Here is a 13,962-nt window from a genome sequence, read left to right as displayed (position 1 = left end):
TGGGGAAGGCTCATGTTCTCCTAATCCCAGCTGAGCCACTGACTCACTAGGTGACCTTGGGTCAGACATTTGATCTTCTTGTGACTAGTCATAAAATTAGAGGACAAAGCAGCAGCAATCTTCATCTGAAAACCAAACATTACAGCATCTGAAACTCAGATTTCCATCCTGGGGAGGGGATAAGGAGTATGGCTGCTATCTTTAGCTACATTATTCTGGAAAAAAAAATTCCCAAATTTGGTTCAGACCAATTTCTACTATATATTTCTTGTGTATCATATGATAAGCATCTGTATGACTATGTCTGTACAACTAATTGGATTGGCCAGGTGCAGGTTGATCCCTGATCAAATGATTGAATGACTGCCAAAAAGTCATTTAGAATAGAAATATGATAAGATTAGATCTATTTCTAGTTGGTAAAGGGCAACTTGGCATCCTTGATGGACTATTGGATTGAGAGCGAAGACCTGAGTTCAAATCCCACCTCAGATACTTACTAGCTTTGTGACCCCAAGGCAAGTTATTTAATCTCTCTTAGTCTCATTTTTCTAATTTCATATATAAAATAATAATAATAATAATAATGTATTATATAAAATTTTATGCATAATATTATATAGAGTTATAATATATCATATAATATTATTTTAATATTATAATATAGGGGATAATAGTAATCTATCTCAGAGGATTGATTTGAAGATCAAATGGGACCATATTCTATATATGTATATAAATATATACTATGTATATAGCACTTTCTAAGCTGCTTGAAAGCTTGCAAGAAAGATCTTGAGATATAGATAGAGCTACAGATATTGCTAGATACATTTAGCTTTCTATATATTTTATATATATATATATATATATTAGTGACTTGTCCAGGCTCATTTAAGTAGAAAAGATCTGAGGCCAGATTTGAACTCAGAAAGAAGAGTCTTTCTGACTCCAGGCCCAGCAATCTCTGTGCCACTTACTTGTCCCTAGATGCCTTAGATATAAATATATCTATATATCTTTTTTTCAGTTATTTTGATTGTGTCTGACTTTTGTGACACCATTTTGTGTTTTTTTTCAAAGATCAATATCTTTGGTTTTCCATTTCCTTCTCCAGCTCAATTTACAGATGAAGAACAGAGGCAAACAGGATCAAGTGACTTGCCCAGGTCATACAGGTAATAAGTACCTGAGGCAGGATTTGAACTCATGAAGATGAGTCTTCCTGATTCCAAGCCCAGTGCTCTATCCACTGCTCCACCTACCTATATAGACATTGAATATTGTTATATGAATTATCTGTCTATCTTGTGTTTTTTCAAACCTTAAAGAATTATTATAAACATTAGCTATTGCTGATAAATGGGTTGCACTTTAGAATTTTGGTGGCTAAAGAAAAAAATTAATCTGTCCTTCCAAACACTGTATTCTGATCTAGCCTGTGCTTGTAATAAGCATATCTCAACGTGTCAATGAAATTGTGATCTCACCAATGTGCCTATTCCCTCCAAAGATGTGAATTGCAGCAACTGAAAAACTGCTTGTCGTGGGGGACTCTTGTTTCTCTCCCCCTATAAATGCACCACAGTGAGCTGGAAACCTGCCTTGTGTTCTTCCGACCTTGCAAGTATACCAATGAGCCAGCACACAAAATATTTATGAAAGGAAAACATCAGGAACCAACTAGATGATAACATCGTTTCAAGAAAATACTTACTGCCTTGGTCAGCAACGAGCCTTGGAGAGTCCAGTTTGTTTTGCAAAGTGTAGATGTCGCTGGAGCCTCATGGTTTGAGGGAACAGGATTCTTGGGGAGGAAGGAGGTTGGGGTCCATTGCCCTTGGCGACTCCTGGCAATCTAAGAAAAAAAGTCTTTAAAAGACTTGCTAGACTTTCTGGACACCAAATAGCTCTTATAAAACAGCAGCTTGAAGAGTTGAGAATGACAAACATATGGAGTAGATTTTTATCCCACCAAAATAGCCAAATGTTTAAGAAATGAAGAGGACAAAAGACTTTGGGCAGAACATGTGGTGAGGATTGTCAGACCTCAGTCACTAGTAAAAAGAGTTTCCCATGCCCTCCATTCTGGCAGGTACTTAGTAGAGATTGCCTATCTCATGGTAGTAAGACCTCCAGGTACCAGCATCTGGTAGGAATTGTATTTTCCTTAAAGGGATGGTTTCTTAGAATCCAAGAATTTTAGAATTGAACAGAGATTTTTGGCATCATTCAGGCTGCTGAATGACTTCTTTTTCAAATGAGGAAACTGAGACCAAAAGAGATTGTGACTTGATCAAGTTCATATAGGTGGTTTGGTAGAAGAGCAGGAAAACCCAAATTCAAGCTTCCTGGCTCCTAGGACAGTGCTGTTCTTTTTTCATGACACTATTCTGTTTCAGTGCTGTGTGTTTTTCTTTTGAACTGGTTTCAAATTTGCATTAGGCACCAATAGCCATGTGTCCCTGGGCAAGTCACTTAACCTCTGCTCACATCAGTTTTTTCACCCGTAAAATGGAGGTGATGACAAAACCCCCAATCCCTACCTCAAAGGGGTTGTTGTGAGAATAAACTGATTTAGAATAATAGCGCTTTGCAAACTTTGAAGCTCTACAGAAATGCCAGCCATAGTTATTATTAGTTGTTGCCTCCTCACAGCTCCTTTGCTCAGCTGGTGATCTGGCTTTTTGCCAGAGGCTCTGAGACAACTCATAGGAAGAGAGCCCGTGTTGTGCAGAGGATTACATCAGGATGAAGGGCAAGAGAAGGTGCTGAGCTTCAATTTCTAGTCTGGAGTTACCTGGGAAAACATTCCATGACCCATTGGCACAAGAACTCTCCAAGAAACCTTTATAAAATCTGGGGATCCCTGTAGTGACAGAGACCAAGCCAGAAGTTACAGGAATGAGGGTTCATAGAAGAAGCAGCATCTACTAATTTTCAATAGGATGCTTTGATAGATAGAGAACGTCTCTAAACATTATTTATAGCATCTGATCGTTTTGGCTGAACTCTCTACACTTGTAGGACCCACCTGCAGAAGATCTGCTAGGCAGTGTGTCTAATGTGAATTATTCACATAGTTCTAGCATGCAAAAAGTAATATAAGCAAAAAGTAATATAAAGTAAGCTAGAGTCAGATCCAGAGAGCTGGCCCCCGTCAGACGCCTTCTGTTTTTATTGTAGAATTTCTAGATTTAGAAGAAACCTTCTTGGATCATCCAGTCCTATCCTACACTTCTATCCCTCCTCATTCATAACTGAGACGCAATGACATAAAGCAATTTGTATGGGATCCCAAAGCAAGCAAATGGCAGAGCCAGGATTTGAACTAAACCCAGTTCTCCTAGCCCATTAAATGCCATTACATGACATCAAAGCACATGACCCTTTGTAATCTCTACTTTTGAAAGGTAGTGTTTTCTCTCGGCAGTTGACAAAGAACAAGGAGTAATCTTTAAAAAAATTTCTTTTGGGGGATGTATCATCATTTAAATTTATTCCACTGTATTGATTTGTGCAAATAAAGAGAATAAAGGAAAAAAATTCTAGCAAGAAAGCAAGGGGAAATTTAAAACAAAAAACAACAACCAAGAGACAATTTGCTTGGCCCAGAAAGTTCCCCCCTAGACTACAGAGGCTGGGGAAAGGAGTAGAAATGAAGTAAGCTCTGTTATGTTTTGAAGTCTATCTTTTGAACACTGAAGAATCAAGAGATTGTGTTAAGGGCTTTACAGAAATAGGGTCAGCCTGGCCATGGTCTCTAGAAAGTTGTATAGGAAAATAGATAATAGATAGGAGAGAGAGAGAGAGAGAGAGAGAGAGAGAGAGAGAGAGAGAGAGAGAGAGAGAGAGAGAGAGAGAGAGAGAGAGAGAGAGAGAGAGAGAGAAGAGAGGAGAGAAAGAAGAGAAAGAAGGGGAGAGAGGGGGGTCAGAGAAAGGTATTAAATGGGGTAGAAGAACATAGGACCCAAGTTCTGAGAAAAGGGCCCTGCTCCTTCTGCAGTAGGGCCAGAGGTCTGGGATAGAGGATAAATAGGGAATAGATTAAGTAATTGTTGATCTTCAGGGAGGGAAGATATATCACAGGGAATTGTGAAAGAGAAATCCACTCCTCATTTTACTTGGTACTAATCTCCAAGACATACCAATCTTGTCTCTCTAGGCTAGCAGCAAAGTGATCTGGAGACCCTATTGGTCCTTGCTACACTTTCAGAAAATCCATAAGATCAAAACTATTTTCATTATACCACTAATTTTCTTATTAAAATACTTTTCCATTTTCCAACTACATAACTAAGGCCAGATATTCTTCATCACCTTCAACCAAAACAACATATCTTAACAAATTGAATACAGAAGCAGATAGAAGAATTCAGTCATCTTTTAAGTCAAATATCAAAAAGTGCCTTAACAGATTGAATACAGAAGCAGATATGAGGATTCATTCATCTTCTAAGCCAGATATCAAAAAGTTTAGAAAAATATGTAAAATGATGCCACTTTCATCACTAATTTTTAAAAAATTATAATTACTTTTCATATGATATGTCATGTAAACAAAAAGGAATCTATTGTTAAGTAAACTAATAATTATTTAAAAAACCTATTGGCTTTAATGTCTAATATGGTAGATATCAATAAATATAGCATATATAAACGAACAGTCTTTGGGGTCCTCAAATAATTTTTAAGAGTATAAAGGAATCCTGAAAAGTCTGAGAATTGTTGCTCTTGGTCCTTGTCTTGTTTCAATCTTTTTCATCCTAGTTGCCACTCTGTGGGATTTGCCAAAGATTAAGAAATGGGAGCTGTTTTTTTTTTTTTTTAAATTTTAGGAGCCAGAGTACAAATGATTTTATTTAGAAATGGTCATCTTTTCCTTCATTGGATAATGTGACTCTAGGGAACTCCTATCTTTTTCAGTCAATCTCCTAGAAAACCTAGCTCAGACTCTTGTCAGCTGCTGTAACTTTATTCTTCTGAATACAGTGGAATGTCTCCTTTTCCTTGGGTGGCTACACATTCTTAGCCATGTGTTTCTATAATCTTTTCAAACATTAAAAGGCTTTACCTATTGACATTAACAAGCTTGTAGAGGTGGTCGTGACTCCACAGGATCATGATGACCTTGGAAGCTTCTCATCTTATAGAGAGCCTTTATCTCTGTTCATCTGTCTCTCCACATCTCATTCTATCTTTGGATCTGTAAATGCATCAGTATTTTAGGGATCTATGATTTTCATAAGGAATGTACTCAATTCACTGACACAACTCATAACCTCAATATTTTAAGCTAAGCTATATTGCTAGGGTCAAAACAAAGATTCATCATTTGGTGGGCTTCTTCTGATGAGTCTCTATGAACTTATCAAGACTAGCCCTGATATCACACTCCACTTGTACTCTTAAAAAAAACACACTTATCTTCTATCTTATAATGAATACTGTGTATATTGGTTCCAAGACAGAAAAGCAGTAAGGGTTAGGCAATATTGGTTAAGTGACTTACCCAGGGTCACCCAGCTAGAAAGTATCTGAGGCTAGATTTGAACCTGGGACCTCTCATCTCTAGGCTTTGCTCTCAATTCACTAAGCCACCTAGAGGATTCCATACATTGGTAGACTTGAAAACCTAAGGGCTCCTCCAAACAATAATAAGGCATTAGAGTAGGACTTTGGTGAATGAATGATGATTAATTAAAATAAGACTACCATCATTGTTACCATTTCTGTATTTTCCCGTGTCTGGAAGAAAGGTGTACTTTTTAGAGAACTTATCAAGACTGAATGCATTACAACTAGGACAATGTATATCACTTAGACAGATAAAATAATAGAACTTTAGGGTTAAAAGGGTCCTTATAACTCATCTAGTCCAACAACCTTTGTCTAAAGAGTGGATTCCCTGTACAACCTTCTTGATACTTGGTAATCCTAACTTCCTACTTGGTCAGTGTCAATGATGAGGGATTCACCATTCCAGGAAGCTCTCCATTCCCTTTTTGGATAGTTGAAATTGCAGAATATTATTCCTTATACTCCTTCGGACATGTTTTCCCTGAGATAGACACTCTCTCCATCGATTCAGATTGCAAATCCTCTATGCCATCTCATCTTATACAATTCTCATCTATTTTTTCCCTGAAGCAGCTAGGTTATAGGCTAGACTGCAGGGCTTAGAATCAGGAAGACAAGTTAAAATCCAATTTCAAATACTTACTGGATGTGTGACTTTGGGTAAATTACTTAACCTGTTTGCCTTAGTTTCCTCAACTATAAAATGGAGATTATAATAATGCCTACCTCACAGGATTATTGTAGAGAATCAACTAAGATGATATTTATAAAGTGCTTACACAATGCCTGATACATAGTAGGTATTCTATAAATGCTGGATATTATTAATCTTTCATCAATGATCCATTCAACATGTTGGATGCTTCACTCTAGCTTTTTTTTTTAACATAATGGGGGTTCTAGAATTTTGTTTCTCATTTTTAGTAGATGATTTAGTAGACTTCCTTTTGGAGTCACACATTCCTTGTTAATGTTTTATGTCATTTCCCCCATGCAAATCATTATTGGCAATGTTCTGCTGCCTTCTTATATCTACCACATGTTGCTTTTTATTGTCCTTCAGGTTATTTGCACTTTTTATTCTTCTAAGATAATGCCATTTCAGGATTTGTAGCTTTAAAGCATCACCTGAAGAATAGTGTATTATCTGGCTGCAGATCATAGTTGGAGCAACAATATGTGTTTTTCATCCATGTTGCTTGTGTGGTGTGGATAGTTAGGCCAATACAATTTTTTGAATTGCACTAATATGTTGCATTTTATGTTTTAACACAATTAGTTCAAAGTCAAAGGCATTTAATATGAAAAGGGAATGTTTCTTTTATATGAACTCTATACAGATCATCCTCTATTACACTGGTAAATACCGTGAGTATATACCTCTCCATTGTACACCTTGCTTGACATTTGTTTTCAGTATAAAACTGAACTAAATATTGCTATAGTTTCTTCAAGGTATAAAATGTTGTATAAGTTTGACATATGTATGAGGGACCCTTGTTTAAGGAAACTTTTCAAGGCTGTATTTCCTTTAACTATGTCAAATACTTTAAAGAATTCAACAAACAAAAGCTATTGAAGGACCTTGAATTCCCTATACCTTTCAATCAACCTTGCCTGAATTTCCTTGTCTACAAAATGAGAGGGAAGAGGGAAATTAGATCATATTATTGGTTCCCTTCAAGTTTCTCTCCTAGCATCATAAAATGTTAGGTATGGAGAAGAGACATTAGAAATCATTCAGTCCAATGACTTTATTTGACATGTGAGGAATGTGTGACCACAAGAAGTCAAGTGATTTGACCAAAATCACATAGTTAATGGTAGAGATAGGAGTAGAACCCAATTCTCTTCTTGCATTTCCTGTTACACCATCCTTGTCCTTTCTTTAAACTTTAGCAATCTCAGAGGAGCCTGCTGTACTTGGAACTTAGGACTCATTTTGGATTGTGTTTCTCATGCCAGAAGTTGAACCACAGCTGACATTCCAGGAAACATGAAGGAAAAATTTAAAGCCAATTGGGACATTCCCAAAAGGGAATGAGAAGCCTACTCTCTCATTCTTAAATGGCCTGGAAAACTTTAATCCTTGACATTCAGATATCATGCCCTATGAGTAGATACAATGGCAGTGGACACTATTTCTTAGTTACTGTCTTACCAAAAAGAAAGAGTGCTGGCTTTGAGTTCAGAACCCTTAAGTTCAAGTCTGAGCTCATCTATTTGTGTTAATCTGGACAAGTCACTAAAATTGTCTGACCCTTAGTTTGCTCATTTATAAAATGAGAGTCAGATGCTGTTTCCTTTCTAGGAAGATTGTTTGATCTTTTAATTGCCCTTTAGTCATTTAAAATTGTATATCCTGTAGGCATTTCAGGTCCACCATGTTCAAACGAGAACTCACCTCTCCTCTAAAACCATCTCCTCTTCCCAACACCACCATCTTTCTAGCCACCCAAGTTTTCCACTTGAGTCATCTTTGGCCATTCCTACTCACCCCACATAGCTAATTTGTTGTCAGATTTTTATAGTGTAGTGCCTACATTCAGAGCTTTCATAAAGGTCTTCTTTTCTCTAGTCACACACAGATACTACCCTTGCACAGACTCTCATCACATCTCATCTGGACTACTGCAGTAGCCTTCTAATTAGTCTTTTTGCCTCAAGCCTCACTCCATTCCATTCTGCCCTCCTTTCAGCTGCTAAAGTGATTTTCTTCAAGTGCAGGTCTGATCATGCCCCTGTATCTTGCATCCTCCCACTCTTTACTAAATAAACTCCAGTGACTCCCTATTACCTCCAGGATCAAATACAAAATTCTATCTGTAGTTGGAGCATTTTCACTGCTTGTCCCACATGCCTGGAATGCTTTTCCTCCTCATGGCTGCCTCTTTTCTTTCCTGGCTTCCTTCAAGGCCCAGGCATTTACAACTCCTCACAATCTGACCCCTTCTTATTGGCCGAGTGTCCTTACACTTTCCTCTCTGCATTCTATGATCCATCCGTGCTAATTCTCACACACAACGTTTTATCTCCTGATTTTGTGAATTGGCACTGGCTGTCCCTCATGTGAGAATATTTTGCCCCACTTACCTTCTATTCCTGACTTTCCTGGCTTCTTTCAAACCTGAGTTCAAATCTTCCCTTCTATAAGAAGCCTCTGCCCATGTTCCTTCCCTTGCCCATACTTCCCTTTTCCATTATATATATGTCAATAGTTATATGCATCTATATTCATACACACCTATATTATGTCTATAAAATCATTTGCATGCTGATTCCTTGACTAGAATGTGAATTTTTTGAAGGTGGAATATTTTTTACTTCTCTTTGTGTTCTTGGTGCTAAATACAACTTACTTTCTAGTAAGCATTTTAAAAAGAATTATTATTTTTAATTATTTATTTATTTTAAAGCATTTTTCCACAGTTGAGTAATCTTTTAAAAGAATTATTGGCATTTTAAAAGAATTATTGGAATTATTGATTGATCCCATTAAAAGATGAGTTTCAAGTAAAGACAGTATTTGGGGCACTTTTAAAGCTGAACTACCCCCCCCCCCAATATTTCTTTCCTAGTGGTAGTTCCAATATCCTCAAAAATACTTAGTTCCCTTACCTGTAAAGACCAATTCCTCCCTCCACATCAGCAGCCAAAGGACCTGGATCATACAGTCCCTTTTAAGATTGCAGGCCTGGGACAGTATTCCCCTGTAATGAAAAATTAGTTGACTAATCAGGAACATGAGAAAATAAACGTGTGGCCCACAGATTAGTTCCAGCTATTTCAGGTGGGGTGCACTCTGCTTTCCCTAGTTATACATAAATAATAACTTCAGGGGAAGTGAAGGGTCCTTAACTGAAAGAGTTGATGCCTTCAGCGACACATATTGTGATTCTTATGCCTCACATTGAAATGTAGCTGATGTAACACTTCATAAAGAAACAATGGAAGGTGGAAACATGTGTAAGATTTTTTTTTTTTCTGTGCTGGATTTGTGATTTCATCAGAGAATGGAACTTCCCATTCAAAAACTCCCTTAACCAGGGCATTTCAGCATCTTGTCTATAATGTGTAGACTTAGAGAGTTGCCTAAGGTGAGGGGAGGGGAGGTCAATGACATGCTGAGACCTGCACTTTAGTGCATTTTGGTATCTGAGTGCAAGACGAGCGTGAAGAGGCTGTGGCTTGCCCAGGATCATACAGCCAATGGTATATAGTAGAGGTGAGAATTGACTGCTGGTCTCCCTCACTCCAAGACCCAGATTTCTATCTTTGTCACACAGCTTTGCTACTGAAAGAATAAAAAGCAAAACTCCCACAGATGCATTGCGGAAGAAAGAGATTTTAGTTAAAGGATGAGATGGAGGAAAGAATTGAAGGATAGAAGGGAATGCCTAGGAAAATCAGAGAGTTTGTGATTGAGGTAGAAGAAAGAATTGAAAATGAACACACCAATTAATCACAGTTATCCAAGGAGGAAAGATGGGGAAAGGGGATTTAAGTAGTTGGGGCATTTTTTCTGCCTGTCCCACATGCCTTTTTCTCCTCATCTCTGCCTCTTTTCTTTCCTGGCTTCCTTCAAGTCTCAGCTAAAAGAATCTCATCTTCTACAAAAAAGCTCTTTCCTGCTCTCCCTTAATTATAGTGCCTTCCTTCTGATGATTATTTCAAATTTTAACCTGTAGATAGCCTGTTAATATGTAATTATTTGTATATTGTCTTCTCCACTAGACTCTGAGTTTCTTGGGAGAGCAGGGGCTTTCTCTTATCTTTCTTTGTATTTCCAATGCATAATAAATATTTAGTGATTGACTGACTATCCACAGGTCCTAAGTCTTCAGTTTTCATGCAGAGGAAGAAAGGAAGGAAAGAAGCTGGAGTAGTTGCAATGACATTTTGGAAAGGCTTTGTTGAATGAAAAGGAAAACATTAGGTAGGCAAGTGAAACACTGCTTGGGAAAATCTTGTACTAATGAATAAAGTGATGATTTCTTTGTAAGGGGGGAAAAAACACCCTCCCAAAGTTTCCTTTTCCAATCTCCAATTTGTTAACTCTTAGTTTCTTCCCATTGTTCACTCTTTTTTCTCAAAGCCCATCTATAAGATATGAAACTACAGAAGCAAAGAATCTTAGTGTTTGCCTAACTGCGATGCGATCGAGGATTGACCTGGAGCTCAGAGCAGAGGCTGGAAGTTGGGACAGGAAACATGGCAGTTTGATTTGTTCTTAATGATTACCTCTTCATCTCTGAAACATATGTTTTATCAATCAAGGAGAACCAGATTTAGAAATGCTGGTGTACTTGTCCCCACCCCACTGTTTGTTCCTCACATCTGTGCCATGCCCATCCCTAATGAGCTTTGCAAGATTTTTGGTGGTGTTTGTAGGTTTCTCGATTAATGTCCCTCAAGCCTTTACTTTCTCAGCGAGAAGTCCCTTGGACTGTTCAAATCTTTTTGGCTACTTTTTTAGGAAATGAAAGTTGTTATTGCCCATGTAACTTAAACGGGGACCTCTTTGGTGAATGAGGGTGAGAAGAAGAAACTAAACAGTCCTGATCTCCTTCCCCTTACTTCTTCCTCTTGCCTATGACTTCATTAAATTATAGGATCACAGACCCAGATTTAGAAGGGCCCTCAGAAGTCATTTAGTTCATCTTCTTCATTTTTTTTTTTACAGAACAAAGTACTGAGCCTCAGTGAAATTATGTGACTTGCCATGGGACTTGTAAGTAATGATATCAAAGGCATCATTTGAACCCACATCTTCAGGATTCGGGGTCAGTACTCTTTCCACTCATGATTCTTGGCTGAGAGGTATCTAGGATGAATCATCTTCTGTCTGCTTTCACAAGCAAATAGAGTCTGGAAAGTAGGAGGTAGATGGGATGGTATGTTAAATTTGAATAATCCAAGGGGCTAAGAGATAGTGATACACAGGGTCAGATAAGACCAGACTTAGAAGACATCTCTTGCTAAGCTGACAAGAGAGCTAATAATACTTTCCATACAATCTTAACTATTCTGTTGGGGTCGGTTGGGGTGATTATCTCCCTATTACAGATAAAGAAATGGAGACCTAGAGTCATTAGTGATTAGTGGGGTAAATTGACCAGTCTAGCAGGACTTCATAATAGAAAGACTATCTTAAGCCACTGGCTCAGATTATTCTCTCCTCTCTTTCTTCTGGAATAATTTTTAAAAGGGCAACAGGATAAAAGGAGTGCCACCAAGAAGGAAGTTATCTGCCATCTTAATTTTGTTGCAACTTTAGTCTAGAAGCTCCTCTAGTGGTTTTCTAGAGCATCTAACATAGGATTGTAAAATTGATTCATCAATCAAGACTAAGCCCAAGGCCAAATCAGAGAATTTGAAGTAGAATACAATCCTGAAAATCTTTGATTCTTTGACTATAATTCACAGTGACAAATGAGGGATCCTGTAGAATCACAAATTGTTAGAGTTAATGTGATTAAACCCTTTCATTTCATAGATGGGGAAACTGAGGTCCACATAGAATAAGGGATTTAAGCTATGGTATGCCCAGTCCAGTGTTTATTCTAATGGAAACACTTTAATTTTGCAAGTAATACTATTTCTAATTACTTTAATTATCTTTTGGTTTAACCAAAGTCTTATTGATCTTTGATTTGATTGCAGAATTCGGGTGAGTATCAGAATAATAATTATTAGAAAAATGACATGGTCAATTTGGTCAATTTACTCAAAAGTTCATTGAAATTCCATGAAAAATGGATAGTATTAATTATGGTTTTCCTTTCTAAAACACTTAGTTCTTTCAGATTACTTTAACCTTCCTTATCTGATCTGATCCTCACAACGTAACAGTTAAATAGACCACATAGGTATTTGTTTCTATTTTGCAGATAAGGAAACATAGAGTGTTGAAAACAGGAGTGGAACTAAAAGTCAGATCTAATTTCAACTGCAGTGCTCTTACTCTAATGAAACTCATGTGGTAGTATTGTCCCAACAAAAAGATCGGTTGATCTTTTTGGGCACAGTGCTTTTTTTTTTTTAAACCCTTACCTTTTGTCTTAGAATCAATACTGTATTGATTCAAAGACAGAAGAGCATTAAGGCTAGGCAATGGGGGTTAAATGACTGGCCCAGGGTCATACAGCTAAGAATTGACTGAGGCCAGATTTGACGGGAATAAAACAAAGTCCTTTTTTTTTTTTGTTCTGGGTCCTCTTTTCTCTTACTCTCAGATATTTCACTTTCTGATCTCATCAGATCCCCTGGTTTCAAATATAATATCTCTGTAGATAGTCCTCATATCTTTTTATCCAGCCCAAATCTCTCTTCTGATTTGCAGTCTCATAGCTCCAACTGCCTGGTGGACATTTCAAATTCGACATTATATTTTAAGTGAACTCTTTATCTTTTTCCCAAATCTCTTCCCTCTCCCTAATTTTCTTATAACTGTCAAGAATAACACCATCCCCTTAGCCACCCTATGCCTCATTCTCAGCTCCTCATTCCCTGTCTCTCTACCCCTTCCTTCCCTATCCAAACAGTTGACAAACCTTGTCCATTCTGCCTTTGTACCTTCTCTCATATGTGTCTTCTTTTCTTCTTTGACACTGCCACCACCAGAGTGTAAGTCTTTGTCACCTCCTGTCTTTTGCAATAGTCTACTATTTAGTCTACCTGTCTCATCTCTCCCTATTCCAGTTAGTCTTTCACTCAGTGTTAAGTAATCTCTCTAAAGTATAGGTCTGACTGAATTATTCCCTCCCCCTTAATTAATAAACTCCAGTGACTCTCTATTAACTCTGGGATCCAATATAAAACCCACTGTTTAGTTTTTTTTTAAACCTTTACCTTCCGTCTTGGAATCATACTGTGTATTGGTTCCAAGGCAGAAGAGGTAAGGTCTAGGCAATGGGGGTTAAGTGACTTGCCCAAGGTCACACAGCTGGTAAGTGTCTGAAGCCATATTTGAACCTAGGACTTCCTGTCTCTAGGTTTGGCTCTCAATCCACTGAGCGACCCAGCTGCTCCCCTCTGTTTAGTTTTGAAAGCCCTTCATATGGGAGGCTCAGTGAATTTAAAGCCAAACTTAGAGTCAGGAGGTCCTAGGTTCAAATTTGACCTCAGATATTTCCTAGCTGTGTGACCCTAGGCAAGTCATTTAACCTCCATTGCCTAGTCAATAACACTCTTCTGCCTTGGAAAATAGATTCTAAGACAGAAGGAAGGAATTTTTTAAAATCCCTTTGTAACCTATTCCCTTTTATTATATTTTTTAGCATACTTATGCCTTACTCCCTTCCATGTATTCTATGGTACATTGATACTGGCCTCCTTGCTATTCCTTTCACAAAACACTCTATTTCCATATTGGGGGCATTT

The 13,962-nt window shown here is 37.7% G+C and overlaps 1 long non-coding RNA gene across 1 annotated transcript in view; it reads left to right on the top strand.

The window, feature by feature from the left end:
* Nucleotides 1-13,962, top strand: part of LOC107648881 (uncharacterized) — a 136,695-nt gene that overhangs the window by 31,998 nt on the left and 90,735 nt on the right. The window contains exons 3-4 of the long non-coding RNA XR_463206.2: nt 1,118-1,178; nt 11,264-11,363. This is a non-coding gene — a long non-coding RNA (uncharacterized LOC107648881). The remainder of the gene's footprint in view (nt 1-1,117; nt 1,179-11,263; nt 11,364-13,962) is intronic.

Source organism: Monodelphis domestica, chromosome 2 (genome assembly GCF_027887165.1).
Source record: "Monodelphis domestica isolate mMonDom1 chromosome 2, mMonDom1.pri, whole genome shotgun sequence".
NCBI lineage: Eukaryota > Metazoa > Chordata > Mammalia > Didelphimorphia > Didelphidae > Monodelphis > Monodelphis domestica.
This window is presented reverse-complemented; position numbering and strand designations above follow the sequence as displayed.